This window comes from Lontra canadensis, unplaced genomic scaffold, assembly GCF_010015895.1.
Source record: "Lontra canadensis isolate GAN:19392208 unplaced genomic scaffold, GSC_riverotter_1.0 scaffold161, whole genome shotgun sequence".
Taxonomy (NCBI): domain Eukaryota; kingdom Metazoa; phylum Chordata; class Mammalia; order Carnivora; family Mustelidae; genus Lontra; species Lontra canadensis.
In genome coordinates, this window is record NW_022631155.1 from 2,370,106 (window position 1) to 2,388,571 (window position 18,466).

The window sequence follows — 18,466 nt, forward strand, 5'->3', positions numbered from 1 at the left end:
CTCAGGTACAAGTCATAGACAGAGACCTCTGCAGATAGGCTGATGGGCAAATCCAGACAGTTCTGGCAGTGGCCAGGCTGAAGAAGACTGAAAAAAGCAAAAGAATTCCAGTCTTCAAAGGATGACATAAGTATGAAGCTAAGGCAGGGAGGGACTCAGGCTCTCTGGTAAAAGAGAGATGGTAACAGACATGGAATAAGGCAAGGGGTTGGTCATAGGAAAGTATTAATAATTTATTTATTAGGATCAAGGCACAGAATCTGAGAAGAACACACAGCCACCCTGCCTCAGTGACCTGGACACTTTAAATATCCCTTGACTATGGACAGGATGGGGTCCAGAGCCTTGCTAAATGGAGTGGAGTGCGATGATGACCCCTATCTGGAGGCCACCTAGGCCCATCTGTGCGTAAAGGAGGACTGAGGAAACATGAAGCCAATTATCAGTCCCCTTAGAGGGCTTGTGGAGTTTATTTAGAGAGAACCTTCCTAACCAGAAGGAAACCTGTAAGGAAACCAGCTGTACATGTCACCACCTCTCTGATTCACTTCTGGGATGTGGGTCTTTCTTTCTCATTCCACAAGATACCAGTAAGTATCTCCAGAGCCAAAGCAGGGAGAAACATAACCCTAAATGTTCCAGAATCCTAGAATGGGAGAGCTGGAAGAGTTCAGCTCCCAAGCACTGAAAAGTGGAGAACCTGAGACCCAATGTCCCTTTAGAGACCTGTCCAAGATCACATAATGATTTGGTAACAAAGTCTGGGACTTAGGTGTTCTTACTCTCACTAAACCCCAAGATGAATATTCTTGAATATTCACCTATGCAAATCTGAAAACAGCTTTATGATAGCCCAATTTCCATCCATGCCTTGGACAATCAAGGTAGTTTATCTCATTTGGCTTCAAAACACACATTTATAGATGTAGATCATGGGGTTGGGAAACTTCAGCAGCCATCATTAATGATAAATTAACTTTCCTTCCAAAGTTCTTGGAACTTCCCAACTGTCTTTGTTATTTGAAAAATAAAGGAAATACCTGCAATATGCACCCCACCACAAAGTGTGCTATATTTAGTAAATTTCACTAGGATGTTAAACTCAAAATTCCAATATTTCCCTGTTGCTATAGTTATAGCATCTGGTTAAATCAGAATTCAGCATCTGTGAGCAAAGCTAACACTAATCCCAGCCCACTTTGTGCTTTGTTTCTAACATAGGACAAGGAAAATGGGAGCAAAACGGTCATTTTGTCTCCCATCCCCTCCCAAGGGCAAAGCCGCTTAGCTAGTCTGGGCTAAACAATAGACTGACTCTCCAACTAATACCACTATAACTGTGGCCATGAGTCCCAAGGTACTGACTTGATGATGCAGGCCGCTCCAGGTCTATGACTGGGAGTTATGTCATCAGGATATGTTCATATGCTAAAACTATCATTTTCTCACTCAGAATTTTGATGCCTATTGTAGCTGGATGCTTGAGTGTCAATTCCATCTACAAACACAGCCTTTGCGGGTTCTTGGACTCTTTGGACAAAATGCAGGCTTTCAAATGGAGTGCTCATTTTAGGCTCCACACCTTCTCATTTTTGAAGTTGCATTTTGAACTCCTATTATTTGAGGGCTTCTTTTGCTTGCTTTTCAAGAGATGTTTCTAAGGCAGGTTTCTCAAGTCAAGACACAGAGCTCATTAAATGGGTTCTAACCCCTCTATTTCCTTTACTGTGAATAGTGACTTGGTCTCCAAATGTTATCTTGAACATTTATGGACCATTATAAATATACATGATGGAGCATTTCCAAAGTTGTGACAATAAAAGCATTATCATATAAATTATGGTATAGATTTTTAATGGCAGGCTATCTTATAGGATTGGAATGTACAACTAGGCCCATTTTTAAGGGCATTTAGCAGGTTTCCTATAATCCTTTTAAATGTTCATATTCTCTTCAAATTTTATATGTTTTATGGGCACACATTTTCTGAAAATACAATCTGTATTTGAGTTTAAGTGGGGTTTTCTAAAAAATCATTCATACACACCTACTGAGATTGTTCCATTGATATCTAAGCAAATTGGTCATGGATACTTCCTAGTAAAGAATTTCTGATAGCAGACTATATATAGCATATCCCTGACAGAAGCATGTTCTCAAAATGATCCCTCCTTTCTCTGAACATTTGGGAGCAGATGCACCCCTGACTGACTAAAATGTATTGGTTTCTGGTAAAATGACTATAGAGCTCACACACTGTGCCACATTGATTTATTTCGGGCTGGCAGACAATGATGATAAGTGACTCTGCCTTTAAGCTGGAAGACTTTTATCTGGCCACACTGGTAAATCCTCACAATGCTCTGGACATCCTTCCTGGAGCCAGCACCAGGCCTGGATCATCTTCACAGAAGGCCAGTGGCTCATCTCAGTTGCTATGGTTTCCACCTGGAAGCCCTCAGCTAGAGATGGATCTAGATTCAAGGGAGGTCTGCTACTGTAACCTTTTGGGGGCTATATAAATATGAAATCTGGAGATCGGCAGAAACTGGCATTCTTTTTTTTTTTTTAATAGAAAATATCCAGAATGCCTTCAGGTCATGTTTCATGTCTCCAATACCCCAGAATCTTAGCAATAGCTCCCATTTCCAACACTTGAAAACTCATGTACACTGCCCACATGTCAGGAGGAATTCTACCATTCTGAATTTCTATTTATACTGATTTTGCAATAATATGATTACCTGGCATCAGTGTTTCATCACATAATAATATGCATTATTGGCTAGTATTCCCATTTCTATTTCTAAATGTCTTATCAACATTCCCATATCATTTAGACATTCAGTAGACAGACTCCTTGCAATACTGGGGACTTATCCTCACTGATATCCATGTCCATTCAAAAGGCCAAATAACATGAACTGCTGTCTTTGGTGAATATGGCAGGGGTGCTTTGGAGAGCAATTCAAGAGTCTTAAATACTTTCTCATATAACTCCATACCATTTGAAATATATTTCAGAGTGAATTAGAATTTGCCGATAGTGATCAGAGAGAAGGTAATCAAAGGGTATCCTTTTCAAGATGGCTCTTACTTGTGTCCCAACTTAAGGAAACACCTAGTGTAGGAGAAAAGCACTGAACTGGGAATCAGGAGACCTAGGTTAGTTTTTGCGCTGCCACTTATTAGCTGTGGGGCATTGGGCATGTCCCTTGCTTCTTTGAACCTCAGTCTTCCCATCTGTAGAATGATGAACTTATACCAGCTGATCTCTAAAAGCTTCTCCTACCCCAGAATGTATGGTTTCCTAACACTGTCATTCTGCAAATCATCTCCAGTTCTCTGACATCCATGTTAATGGTATCACTACCAGTCTTCATTGATTCAGGGCTTAAGCTTCTAAAATTCTGTTATCAAACTGGTCTTTACTATCTCATTCTCAAATACTTCCACATGATTCCTTTCTAAGTTGCTTTTTTTTTTTAAAAGAGAGCATGAATGTGCACATGCACACACATGCATACAAGCACTGTGGGGTGGGGGAAGGGCAGAGGGCAAGGGAGAGAAAGAATTCCAAGCAGACTCCACACCCAGCATGGAGTCTGAGCCAGGGCTTAGTCTCAAGACCCTGAGATCATGATCTCAGCTGAAATGAAGAGTCGGACACTTAACCATTTGAGCCACCCAGGCACCCTGCAGGTTGCTTTTATTTTGAGGTTCCTTTCATATACATCAATTTGTCTAAACCAATAAAGAGCCACAAGAAAAGGAAGTGACACATTTTACTCCATAGGAAGTCTTTTGTGCCCTCACAGATGACATGCAGATAGGAAACAATGTAATTTGATGATCAGCTGAAGGAACATTAAATGTTTACTGTAGACAGGAGAAGACATAGCAGCATAAGAAATCCGCTTTTAAGTATGTAAAGAGCTTTCACATTGACAAAGGATTCGCCTTGGCCTGTGTGGCCCTGAGGACTTTAATCTAGGACTGAGCAGTAGGAGACACCAGTTGATAGATTTTGGTACAGCCTAAAGAAGCCTATCTTTCTAATAGAGCAACCTGAAGATGAAGTAGGCTGCCTTGAGATAAAATGAGCACTTTGACACTGGAGGTACTCAAAGAACAGGCTAGAATACCACTTGTAGGGATGCATTCAAACGTACTTAGCCTAGGCTAGCTGATATTTGAGGCTCCTTCAACTCTGAAATTCTATGGCTCATTTCCACCCTCACTCCCCCTCCTCCATCCTCTCATTTCCTCCACTCTCCCTCCCTACCCACTCCAAATACTAATCAGTCAGACAGGTCATCTAAATGGTATCCTTTCTCCCTCTCCCCATTGTTCTTGCCCTAGTTCAAGCCCCCATCCTTTCTCATTTGGGACTAATGAAACAGCCGTTAACTGGTATTCCAGCTTCCAGTGTCTCTCCCTCCATCCAATTTGCACACCGCTGACAGAATAACCTAAAATAAACATTTGGTAACATCACTTCTTCATTGAACTTTCCAGTGCCCTCCTATTATTTTGTAAAAAAATATCAAAATTTCTTAGCATAGAATGTAAGTCTTCCAAAGCCTGTCTTTAGCTTGTCTTTCCAGCTACACATTCCATGCCTTAGTCAAAATGGACTGTCCCCATTGTCAGGCTATCCCAGGAACCTTTTGCGATTCTGCACTCTTCTCATATTTTTCACTCCGCTTAGAATGCCCTTCTCCACTCCTGTCCAACTGAAAAGCTCCCATTCATCCTTCAAAGTCTAGCCCAATGTTCTGTAGGCTTTTATCACCTCCCCAGAATCAGTTGTTCCTCTATCTGTGTGATGCTACCATTTTCTAAATACCTCACTGTATCTTACTTTGGGGAGATGCATTTGGTGAACTGTGTATGTGGCCATGTCTGGAAACACAGAATGCAAATGTGCCCTAAATGAATTCCCAATCTACTGGATTCAATCTTCAATGTGGCATTGCTGAGTTTGTAAACTATTTAGCTTCTTTAATAATACTTCTCTATGCTTTGGTCTCAATTCAATTTTTAGATGCTTATGATGGGAAGGTTTTATTATTATGACTTTTTCTGAGAATTTTAAAACATTAGTTGCCACAGCATCCTGAAGAGAAAGATGTTGTTGTGAAGAAAAATGCAAATGGCTTTCTCATGGAATACAGCGAGTCAGTAGCAGATGAACAGGCGTAATTTAATTTTGCAGGGTTAGACAATATAGAATGGAAATAGAAACTAGAAATGCTTTTGTCTTTCTAAATGATATATTCTACTTCTTCCTCTTCCAGATCAAGGTCTTAGCAGGTCAGGGCAGCAGGTAGAGAGCAGGTGAAAAGTAGAGAATGATGAAGTCACGACAGGGAAGCAGAGAAGGCTTGTTCCAGAGAAATGACCAGAACACAAAAGGACACACAGACTGGTGGGCAGAGCCAGATGGGAAGCCCTAAGACCACACAAGTATTACATTTATACTTATGAGTATACAGATACACTCTAGAGGGAGCCACAAGGTTGTAGGAATTACATCTGGAGGAGGCAACCAGGGGACACAGGATCATCTAGGAGAGGACGGCTTGCATTTCACTGAATACACTTATTTTATTTGCATTTTTATTATGTGTGTCTTATTTTACCCCCCCCCCCAAAAAGTACATATAAAAAGGAGACAAATCAGCAATTGTGAATAGTGAAAATGCTGCAGGAATAGCACAAGACACTCAAGGGCCAGAAGACCAGCAAGGCTGTCCTGACCTAAGACCTTGACCCTGATCCTGCCCAAATTGCAGGCACCTATATTTATCCCCTACATATGTTACTGAAAATTAATTCTAAGCAAGCTTGATTTGAATGCCTACAGGTGTAACTGGGGATACCTGGCTGGGCAAAAGGTGAGGCAGGTAGCAAGCAAGGTTTTTTGGCAGTGTGATGGTTAATTTTATGTGTCAGACTGACTGGGCCATAGGATAACCAGATATCGGATTAAACCTTATTTCTGGGTGTGTCTATGAGGGTGTTTCTGGGAGAGATTAGCATTTGAATTGGTAGACTGAGTAAAGCAAATGGTTTTTCCCAATGTGAATGGGCATCATCCAATCCATTGAGGCCCTGAATACAATAAAAAGGCAGAGGAACCTTGAATTTGATCTCTGTATGACTAACGGAGCTAGGACATCAGTCTTCTGCTTTTGACACTCCTGGTTTTCACCCCTTTAGACTCAGACTGGAATCCATACCATTGGCTTTCTGGTTCAGAGGTCTTCAAACTATACTACTGGCTTGAGCAGGTCTCTGGCTTGCAGATGGCAGATAGTGGAATTTCTCCTATTGCTTCTGTTTCTCTGGAAAACCCTAATATGGACCACTTGGTATTTGGGTTCCTTAGTATACATTAAGCATATGTTCTTGCAAAAGATCTGATAAAATTTTCTAAAAATCTATTGTAACAATGGGCCTTTAAGGTGATGGCCACTTATGTCTACATGATGACTCAATCCCATCTTGGTGACAAATAACAGTGTATACCATGTGACCAGAGTCCAGAAACTCTGGTAATGGTGTGGTCAAGACTGGCCCTAGAAGAAAATCAGCATCACCATCTAGGGAAATGTCCTAAAATAAAAGACATATTGAAGGGAAAGGCGTCAGTAATGTCTGTTTTGAATGCAAAAGTCAATACACCATGATAGAACATGGGAGGGAACTACCATTTTCTCAGCAATTACATGGCAGACTACACTTAAAACAACACAACCCCATTTTTACAGATGACAAAATTAGGCTCAGAGGGATATAACTAGCAAGTAGAAGAGTCTCTTCAAAGCTGATTATGTCTGATTCCAAAAACTGTGCCTTTTTTATTCTAAGAACCTGGATCTAGATGTCATATTCTTAGCAGGGAAAGCCAATTCTGGAAGGAAAGCCTCCCAGAAAAGATCAACACAGTTTCATCTAAGTCCACCAGAAGGTGGTAGAGGGCAAGTGTGTCTGTTCAGAACAGGTTTAGGTCATATGGTCCCCTGTCAAGGGCTACCACAAATTATTCCAAGGGATAAGACATGGGCAGCAGTAAACTAAGGTTCATCCATCAACAGGGTCATGATAGCTGAAGTCAAAGGTTAACAAGGTTAACAAGGAATAAAACCAAACCTTGGTGTAAGGAGTACCACACTGCAGCCCCAGACTTCAGACTGAGCCAGGGATGTGCAGAGGCAAGCATAATCTGGCTGGCAGGAAAGGGGGTGGACTAGGCCCAGACGTTGGCTCTGTCCCCCCTGTTTCTTAAAGAAAGGAATCGTGGCCCAGCCTGGGAAAATCTTAGGGGGGGGGTTCTAACAATAAGAAAAATGACACTGTGCTCATATAACTTTATCTACATATTTAACTAATGTACTAATAACACTCACTCATGCACTTAATAAACATTTACTAAGGTACTACTTTCTATTCTATGCCAGGTCTCATAGCAACAACAGGGTCAATGGAACAGTCCCTATCATTACTTGTGTGACCCAGAGTTGGGCATTTTGGGGAACACTCAATGCATTTGTGATGATGCTTTCAATATCTGCCTTTATCTGGGAGCCCCGTGTATGCAGGGGGTGACTATATCAGTCTGAATCACCCCAGTATCTGTAGCTCCCTCAGAGAAGACCTGATATTTAGCTGACATTCCCATTCTAAGCATGTCTGCTGCATTAACAATACATCTCTGTTTGGGGGGGGGCAGTAGCAAAGTTAATAATCAAGGATTACAATAAAATACAGTAAGTATAGTAATGATGGAGATAGGCTAGGGGAAGGGATGGCTAAGGGAGTCTGAAGCAAGGCATTTGAGTCCAGTTGGGATGATGGTGGTCAGGAAAAGTTTTCCTGGAAGAGAGAGTCCTCACAATGATTTCTAAAGAAAAAGTAAAAATTAGCAAAATAAAGAAGAGGGGGAACTGTCCCAGTAGATGGAACAACAACGCCAATATTCTGACCGGACATACCTAGTTAGTAATTACTTAGTAAATCCTCTGTTCAATCAAACAATTGGATTTTTTTATTTTAATTTTATTTTACTTAAATTCTAGTTAACATACAGTGTCTTATCAGTTTCAGGGGTAGACTTTCGTGATTCATCAGTTGCATATAACACCCAGTGCTCATTACATCAAGTTCCCACCTCGATGCCCATCACCCAGTTACTCCATCCTCCTGCCCACCTCCCCTCCAGCAACCCTCAGTTTGTTCCCTAGAGTTAAGAGTCTCTTATGGTTTAGCCAATCAGAATGATGGAAGCAGCTGTGATCAGACACATGGCAGGGCACTGTTCCTTGCGAGTATGTGTTAGCCAACAGACTTGGTTGTTTGCTGGTGTGATGTGGAATGCTGAGCAAGAGATTATTGGTGTGGTCATAGGAAGCCTCCAGGAGAGCACAAGGGAACAACCCCAGACCCTCTGCTGTTTACTCACGAAAGGGTATTCACTATACAACTCAATAGACTTTCTAGTCATTTTCTCAAGGCGGCCTGGGTCTCTGGATTATTTGTTGGCAAGTCTGCTTCCAGCTCCAAAGATACATAAATCCCTTCAGGGAGAGCAGTTCTGTCCATGATGTTAAAGATGGCTGCCAAGTCGTTGCGATTTCTTTCACTAAGAACTGGAACCTAACCACCTCACTTTGAATCTGGGTTGACCTTTGCTGTCTTGCTTGACCAAGAGAATGCAGAGCAAGTGACATTCAGGGACATCGGAGGCTGGGTCATAAAAGGCCACGCATCTTCCACCTGGGTCACTAGAATACTAGTTCTTGGAGCCCTGCAGTGCCACCAAAGAAATCCAATCACCCTGAGACCATTCTGTTGGTAAGGCCACATGTAGGTGCTCTGGTTGACAGGGCCAGCTGAGCCTAGTCCTTCAGCCATTCCTGCCAAGGCAGCAAACATATGAGTGAGGCTGTGGTGGGCCCACCAGGCCAGCTGAATACTGCTGAGTGATCTCTCTCAGTGACAAGTATCTCCCAGCTGTGCCCTACCCAAATTCCTGAATTACGAAGTATGGAAAGATGGCTGTTGCATCAAGTCACTAAATTTTGAGGGTGGTTTATTGCACAGCAATACAGAGGAAAACTATCTTAGTTACCATTATACCCATGGGGCTGGGCCATGTTTGGCCCACATTTGACCTCTAGTACATATTTACTGACCAAAGGAATGAATGCGAGAGAGAAGGATAGGAGAAAGGGCCAGCGGAGAAAGATAAAGATGACTCACAAGTGACAGTGTTACACACAGAGAGAACTTCCGATAAATGAGTCTATTTCTCTAAACAATGCAGTGTCTACTCTGGAAAGCTAAGCAGGTAGACAAAATTTAAATTCTCCTGTGGGGTGGGGAGCAGGGATCAGAACAGGACAACTGAGTCTTTAACCCATGTTTCCTACCATGAAATCCAGCTATCCACTGGCTTTCCCTTTATCCCAAGATCTCAGATTTTCCCAGCTCTCATGATATGGATCCAGTCCAATTACAGTTAATATGCTTTTCCTTTTCTTTACTGTAAGACCTCTGTACTTTTCTAGAAGTGATTAACTCCAAAAAGACCGCCTAGAACTTTAAGCAAAAGAATAGTTACAAAAACAAATGCACTTCCAAGTTCGGCTTCAGAATCAGACCCACCTTGCAAAGTATACGCAAAGACTCTGCCTCCCAATGGAGATATATGGACTTTGATTGTAAATGTAACTAGGTTTTACTTCCCTCACCTTTAATTGCCTAGAGTTTAGACTGAAATTCAATCAGTAGACTATTGTTTTCTGCTTCCTGGGAAGCAAGTCACAGCTGAAAGGAGAGCTGGGGGAGAATTGGGTGGGGTTGGAAATCTGAATCTTGGCATGACTCTTATGAATTTTCTTTTCCATTTTACTCACCTCCTTCTGGCTCTGATGGTATCAGTAATTTCCCGAGACAGAGAAAATCCAGACTTCCTTAAAGAGTTCGACTCCTGCCCCAGCAAAATCCAAAATGGGTAGGAGACTAGCTGCTCTGTAGAAACTCCTCTCCTATGTTTGTGTCCAAGGAAACGCATACAAAGGAAACACAGTGGCAAGCCTCTTTCATTTCTGCCTCCCTCTAGTTGGCTAAGAAGCAAAGCCCGTGGTGCTTCTGGGCAGCCCATGCAAAAGCCAGAATGGACAGGACACTCTTGCAGCCAGTGAACAGACAGCAAAGGAAAGAGAAATTCAAGCCACTTCTGATGTATTCAAAGGCATGAGCTAACCAACACCAACAAAACAGATGATGAGCTAGGCAGAGGGCAGAGTAGGAAGCAGATTTACTTTAATTTTCTCATCAAGTCCAATGTTAGTTTCCAAATGGCACAACTGTTAAAAGACCAAACATCACTTTTTCTACCTAGCAGTGCTCTTGGGAGTCCAGAAACCTGGGCTCTAGTCCTGCCCGTGCTATTGACTGACTGTGTCATCCCAGACCAGCCCCTTCCGCTGCCTGGGATCAGTTCCATCATCTACAAAATAAAGAGCACAGACATACAGTGTTTAAAGACTCTAAATGACACATGCAGTCAAATATTCATTATCCAGGCACAGATTCTCATGAGTGTGGCTGCTTTGCCTTCAAACTTACAAACAGCACCCGTTCTGATGAGTACCTTTCCTGCTTAATTAAGGTATTGCTGCCACTTCAATGTCTTCTTTACTTTGTATTCAGAAACATCCTTTGAGATCCACACAGTTAACTACCTATTATGTGGAAAGGAAGTCTTAGAGAACAACACTTCTATCATTCTAAGAGAAGCAACAGACTAGGGGCCTCTATCCAGGGCATAAGTACAAAAGCCCAATCACCAAATATTGGAGACCTTGTAAGAAATGCTCACAAAGTGCCAGGACTTCATGTAGGTTATTCTAATCTTTACAACAGCAATAGAGGTACCAGTGCCAGCTGTTGATGAGAGCCAGGCACAGTGCACAACACTCCGAAATCTGTGCTCTCCACCAGCAAGCACTGCATGGAACTTTCCGTCAGCCAGGCCATATTGTGTTTCATGCATAATAATTTCTTCAATACAGATTCCACGAGGAAAGAGGAACTATTAACCTTGTGCTACAGATGAGGCAGCCAAGGCATACAAAGGTTAAATAACTTATTTTAAATTTCATTTTTTCAGTATTCCAAGATTCATTGTTTATGCACCACACCCAGTGCTCCATGCAATATGTGCCCTCCTTAATACCCACCACCAGGCTCACCTAACCCTCCACTCCTCTAACCTTCCAAAACCCTCAGTTTGCTTCTCAGCATCCGAAGTCTCTCATGGTTCATCTCCCCCACCAATTTCCCCCAACTCCCTTCTCCTCTCCATCTCCCCATGTCCTCCATGTTATTCCTTATGCTCCACAGTAAGTGAAACCCTATGTTAATTGACTCTCTCTGCTTGACTTATTTCACTCAGCATAATCTCTTTCAGTGCCATCCATGTTGATACAAAAGTGGGGTATTCATCCTTTCTGATGGAGGCATAATATTCCATTGTATATATGGACCATATCTTCTCTATCCATTCATCTGTTAAAGGGCATCTTGGTTCTTTCCACAATTTGGCGACTGTGGTCATTGCTGCTATGAACATTGGGGTACAGATGGCCCTTCTTTTTACTACATCTGTATCTTTGGGGTAAATACCCAGTAGTGCAATTGCAGGGTCATAGGGGAGCTCTATTTTTAATTTCTTAGTGATTCTCCACACTGTTTTCCAAAGTGGCTGCACCAACTTGCATTCCCACCAACAGTGTAAGAGGGTTCCCCTTTCTCAACATCCTCTCCAACACTTGTTGTTTCTTGTCTTGTTAAGTTTGGCCATTCTAGCTGGTGTAAAGTGGTATCTCAATGTGGTTTTGATTTGAATTTCCTTGATGTCTGATGATGATGAACACTTTTTCATGTGTCTGTAGCCATTTGTTTGTCTTCTTTAGAGAAGTGTCTGTTCATGTATTCTGCCCATTTTTTGATGTGATTATCTGTTTTTTAGGTGTTAAGTTTGATGAGTTCTTTATAGATCTTGGATCTTTATAGCCCTTTGTATTGTCATTTGTGAATATCTTCTCCCATTCCATGGGTTACCTCTTTGTTTTGTTGACTGTTTCCTTTGCTGTACAGAAGCTTTTTATCTTGATGAAATCTATCTATGAAAAACCCACAGTGAATATCATTCTCAATGGGGAAAAACTGACAGCCTTCCCTTTGAGATCAGGAACATGACAATGATGCTCACTTTCACCACTATTGTTCAACATAGTACTAGAAGACCTAGCAACAGCAATCAGACAACAAAAAGAAGTAAAAAGTATTCAAATCGGCAAAGAAGAAGTCAACCTCTCTCTCTTCACAGATGACATGGCACTTTATATGGAAAACCCAAAAGACTCCACCCCCAAACTACTAGAACTCATACAGCAATTCTGTAATGTGGCAGGATACAAAAGCAATGTAAAGAAATCAGTTGCTTTCTTATACACTAACAATGAAAATATAGAAGGGGAAATTAGAGAATCGATTCCATTTACTATAGCACCAAGAACCATAAGATACCTGGGAATAAACCTAACCAAAGAGGTAAAGGATCTATACTTGAGGAACTACAGAACACTCATGAAAGAAATTGAAGAAGACACAAAAAGATGGAAAAGCATTCCATGCTCATGGATTGGAAGAATAAACATTGTTAAAATGTCTATACTGCCCAGAGCAATCTATACTTTCAATGCCATCCAGATCAAAATTTCACCAGCATTTTTCAAAGAGCTGGAACAAACAACCCTAAAATTGTATGGAACCAGAAAAGACCCTGAATTGCTAACAAAATGTTGAAAAATAAAAATAAAGCTGGGGGCATCACGTTGCCTGATTTCAAGCTTTACTACAAAGCTGTGATCACCAAGACAACATGGTACTGTCTGACACATAGACCAGTGGAACAGAGTACAGAGCCCAAATATGGACCTGCAACTCTATGGTCAAATAATCTTTGACAAAGCAGGAAAAAATATCCAGTGGAAAAAAGACAGTCTCTCCAATAAATGGTGCTGGGAAAATTGGATAGCTATGTATAGAAGAATGAAACTTGATCATTCGCTTACACCACACACAAAGATAAACTCAAATTGGATAAAAGACCAAAATGTGAGGCAGGAATCTATCAAAATGCTAGAGGAGAACATAGACAGTAACATCTTTGACATCAGTTGCAGCAACTTCAAGACATGTCTCCAAAGGCAAAGGAAACAAAAGTGAAAATGAACTTTTGGGACTTCATCAAAGGTTAAGTAACTTGACCAAGGTCATACTAGTTCTATGTCACAGAATTAGGAATCAAATCCAGGAAGTCCGACCCATACAACCCTTCAAGGAAGATAATGTCTTTTGCCTACAGGGATGCTTTCAGCTGTGTATTCAGTGACAAATTCACCTCAAAACACCACTGGCTTAACAAAAACACCAGTTTACTTCTCACTTCTGCTACCTGTTCTCTGCAAGATGAGGAGCATCTGTGCTCCCCACAGTCACTGAGCGACCCTGGCTGATTGAAGCTCTGCTGGGAAGGCTACTGCTAGCTGCCAGCAGGGACAGGAGAGATGTGAGACTGCATACTTGCTCTTCTCAGCTCCAGCCATGAAGCTACACGGGTCATTTTCCCTCACAGTTCATTAGCCAGACTTCATCACACAGTCCCAACTAACTATAAGAGGACTTGGAAGTTAGTCTTTCATGTTTGCAGAAGGACAGAAGCAGATGTTAGTAAACACTAGTGAAATCTACCAGCAGCTGCAAGTATCAAACATCCAACTAAAAGTTCAGCTATGTGCCCGATGGAAATCAGCATTTTTTAACAAAGAAGGAGATGCCTGTTAGATAAGTAACTAACAGTGTCTACCATATCCTCTCATCTTAAGATGAAGAACCTGACACTTAGACAGGTTTAGTAATGTACTCAAGGTCACTTAGTAAGAAAGTGGCAGAGCCTGATTCTGAACCCTGGTCTGACTCTAAAGTCTATATTCTTTCACTCCAGCAAACTGCCTCCCAAAAGAAGAAAGCAATTATTTGGTGACCATCTGCCACTCAGAATGGCCACTGCCCACACAGTCAGAAGGAGAGAACTGGAGCTAGAGCTTACCATGGATCAGGGCTCCCTCATATAGAAGTGTGGATGTCAGAACCAGAAGGGGCTCTCAGACCAGAGACTAGACCACCATTTTCCACCTCAGCACTTTTCAGACAGAAAGAAATGTGGCCCATCAAGTGGAGTACTTTGTCCAAAAGTACCTAAATGATGACAAGATAGCCCTACTAGAGGGCTTATGTCATCCAGGGTCTTGGCAGGCAACAGAGAGCACATTAAAAAGATGTAACTAAAGGTTTGGGCAGAGTGAAGAGGACCGACAAGGGACTGTGCAGCAGGCCTGGGCCAAAAGCAAGAAGCTGATACCATCCTTGGGCCTGAAATGAGAAGTAGAGTAGGGCCTGGTAAAAGTTGAGGCTATCCAAAAGGGACAACCCAACAGAAGGTATGACACAGGTAGAGGGACACGATCCCTGCCATTTGTGACCTGAAAGACAGGGAGATAGAGAAATAAATGCCCAGACAGCCCTTTCTTCCTGACTTTGTGATCCTCTTCCTTCCTTCCCCCATTGGCCAAACCCATCAGAAACTGGAGGATGAGGGAGCCTGGGTGACTTGGTCCATCGAAGCCAGTTTCCAGGGCCCCAGAGCAAGGTAGGGAAGGGTAAAGAGGGGGATCTGAAGTATTAAACCAAGACTAGCCATTACAGTATCTTTCCTTTTTCTTCAATGATTCATTCATTTACTCACTTACCATGCTCAGTGCGAGACATTTTAATTTCCATCAATATTTAAATTTCATCTTTAAAGTTTGGTAGTGAAAACATGTCACCTATCCAAGTATAATGCTATTTTCATTTAGGAGATCAAAGGTGTATTTTAAGGCCATGTTTAGTTCAGCAGGAGGTAAACAAAACTACATTTTAAAATTCTTCCACAGCTTGACTTCTGGTTACATATGGCAGGTTGACCACAAGTGATACTCATTCATTCTTTCTCCCTCTCAGGAAGCCCCATTTAAACAACAATAAAGGACTTAAAACGAAACAAATAAAACAATAAAATGAAACAAATAAAAACAATGAGAGAAGAGAGGAAGAGGCAAAGTTTCACCCAGATTGAAGAATAGGAAAGGAGACTTAGTAGATGAGAACTATCCACAGATTTTTTTAAGGGAAGGTATATCAATTTAGAACAGTAGACAAAACTATAATCTAAGCGCCTGCAGAAGGAAATGCCAATAAAAAGTGAGCCAACTGCCCCCCAAAGAATCCTAGAGAAGCTTAGGGCTTAGAAATACCAGGTACCACAGGAGTTAGGGTCAGTGGGCTCCCACATTTCCTTCGTCCATGCAGCTAGCCAAGTAACCACTCCTTCCGTTCCTTTCAACCCCAGGACACAAGAGATATAGTTTTGAAGACAATGAATCAGACTCAACCAGGGCACTAGGAATATCAGGTAAAGTATGGGGTGGGTGGAAGCACCTAAAAGAAAAGAGAGGGATCAAGTGAATGGCAGGAATATGTGCAATGTCAGGAACCTAGCCGGCCTACTTCCAATCCCAAAATACCTGCAGGTAGACTAAAGGTTTCCATGCGTGACGGTCACTAGAGGAAATTCCTCTACATACTGGCATTTGGATGTCCTCCAGCAAAAAGTCAACTGCAGCCGATCGCTCCGTCGTGAAGCCCACCAGGTGACAAGCTCTGCCTTTCCATCCGACACTCCCAATCAGCTTTTGAGGGCTCCACTCTTAAATATGAATCAACTGCCAAGTGTCACAAGACATTTGGGGACAGCCTCTAACATGAGAAAGGCTTCAAAAAATTGGGAAAAGGAACCCAGAGAAAACACAAATGATGCAAGAACAGAAGGAAACCTCACATATATTTTATAATATGTAATACACACAAACACACACACATTCTTCAGAGAGATAAGAGAAAAAATATATATCCATAAGCAAGAACAGGCCAGTATGAGAAAGGGAGAGACAGAAAACAAGGAAATTAATGAAAACTGAAAATTCGATCATCAAAATGTGAAAAGGGGGAAGAAGAAGATTAAAATACTTGTCTTCACAAAAGTAGAACAGAAAGACCAAGAGAAAAAAAGCTAAGAAAAGTAGAGGAACATTCAAGGAGGTCTAACATCCAAGTAACTGGAACTTCAGAATGAAGAAACAGAGGGGAAATGATTAAATAAGAAAATTCCCCAGAAACTAAGGATATACATTTCCACACTGAAAAGACCCAAGGAAGGACCAGCAAAATGAATGCACAAAGATCCACACCAGCTGAAATCATCATTAAAATTCTGAATAGTGGGGGTTAAAGGGAAATCCTAAAAGCTTCCAAAGTAAAGGAAGAAAAGTCTCCTACAGATGAATGGGAATCAGATCAGCATCAGACTATTCAATAACACTGAAAACTAGGAGATGATGGAGCAGAGCCTACAAAATTCCAGGGGTGGGGATGGGGATCGGCGTATAGTTGTATGTGTGGCCACACTATCTACTTCCTATACTGAATTGTACAATTTTGCCTTACACTTCCTGCTCCTTAGTATCAGGCTGAGCCATAAGATTTGTTCTGGCCAATGAAAGGGGAACAAAAGTGATGCATGCCACATCTAAGCAGAAGCTTTAAGAGTCATCACTAGTTTCATTGGGATTCTTCTTTCCTCTGCCATGAGAAATGTTCTTCCCAAAAGGGGTCTTCCTATTCAGCCTGGGCCCCAGAATGAAAAAGACCTAGCTAGAGCTGTAGCTGATGCCTAAAGGACATAGGACATGAGCAAGAAAGAAAGTTTGCTGTATAAGCCAGGGAGGTTTTAGAATATTTACAACCTACTAAAACAGCTGACTGGTACACTTCCCATACACCTTTACTTAGGAATCCACTAGAGCATGTGCTCCAACAAAATAAGTGAGTAAACCAGAAAAGAGGGAGACATGGACCCCAGAAATCTAGGACTCTAAATAAGGAAACTGACAACAGAAGTCCCAGGATGATATCTAATCAGCAAACCTGGAGAGCAACTATCCCAGACTGGATCAGGACATGAGAAGACTGCAGGAAAAAAACAAATTTATAGGTTATCTGATAGTTTTTCGTATTTAGAAAACAACACAGAGAACTGTTTGACAAGTCTGACAAATGTTGTAGAGAAAAATAAGGAATCAATACAAAGAATAGTAGGCAAATAAAAAATCAGGCAATTATTGACCCTGGGGAAATAAAATATTATTTTTAAAATGACATGTACACATAACACATTGGCTTGCCAGTGTATGATATTTACCAACCTATAATGATACAAACACTGGACTTCCATTTTGAAAAAAATATGTGATTTACTTACATGAGGGCAATAGGGAACATGGGAACATGGCCAAGGCTATGTGGCAGTCATTAGCAGTGTTCCTAAATACTTTAAGTCATCTCCTACCAGGCCCCTGGTAGGACTGCACTCCCTGGCCTCCTTTCAGATTAAGTGTGGCCACATGATTCGCTTTGATCAATAAAATACGAGTGAAACTGATTTGTACCATATTGGGCAGAAGCTTTGAGAGCCAGGATGCAATCCCCCTATCATCTGCCCATTTGGCAGAGATCACAGAATCAGGTGTTGTGATGGAGCCTCCATCAGCCTGGAGGGCCAACATGAGCCAGAGTCTCCCTACCCACATGGGCTGAACATGTAGCATGAGCAAGAAATAAACATTAGTTGTGTAAGGTCACTGGTAATTAGGAGTGGTCTGTCTGCAGCATAAACTAGCCAAGCCTCATTGATAATAGGCTGTAAGACAGCCAGATCCCATCTACCATCAGAGGAAGTCAAGAAACAATACCTAAAATGATGAATCAAGTAATAGCAGTATGACCATATTATATAAAATACAAAGGTAAATACCAAAAGCAATAGCTAAAACCATTAAAAAGTGGTTGTTCCAGAGGAACAGACTTGAGAGGGAGCAGTGCTCACCTGATTGTTTTGTTCTTGCTGTTGTTATAAGCCTGATTTAAATATATATATATATATATATATATATATATATATATGATGGTTTAAAATAATTTTACATATATTTAATATATATTAAAATATATAAAATAATCATATATATACATATGTGTATATATATATATATATGTATGTGTGTGTGTATATATATATATATATATATATGCGCATTCTAGTGGGGATCCAGTATAAGGAATAAGATACAGGTAGCAGCAACGCTGTAATATGAATTTCCCTGCCAGTGCTCGGGATTCGCAGTGAGGAAAACACTGTTTTTAACAGAGAAACTCAACTACCATGTGACCC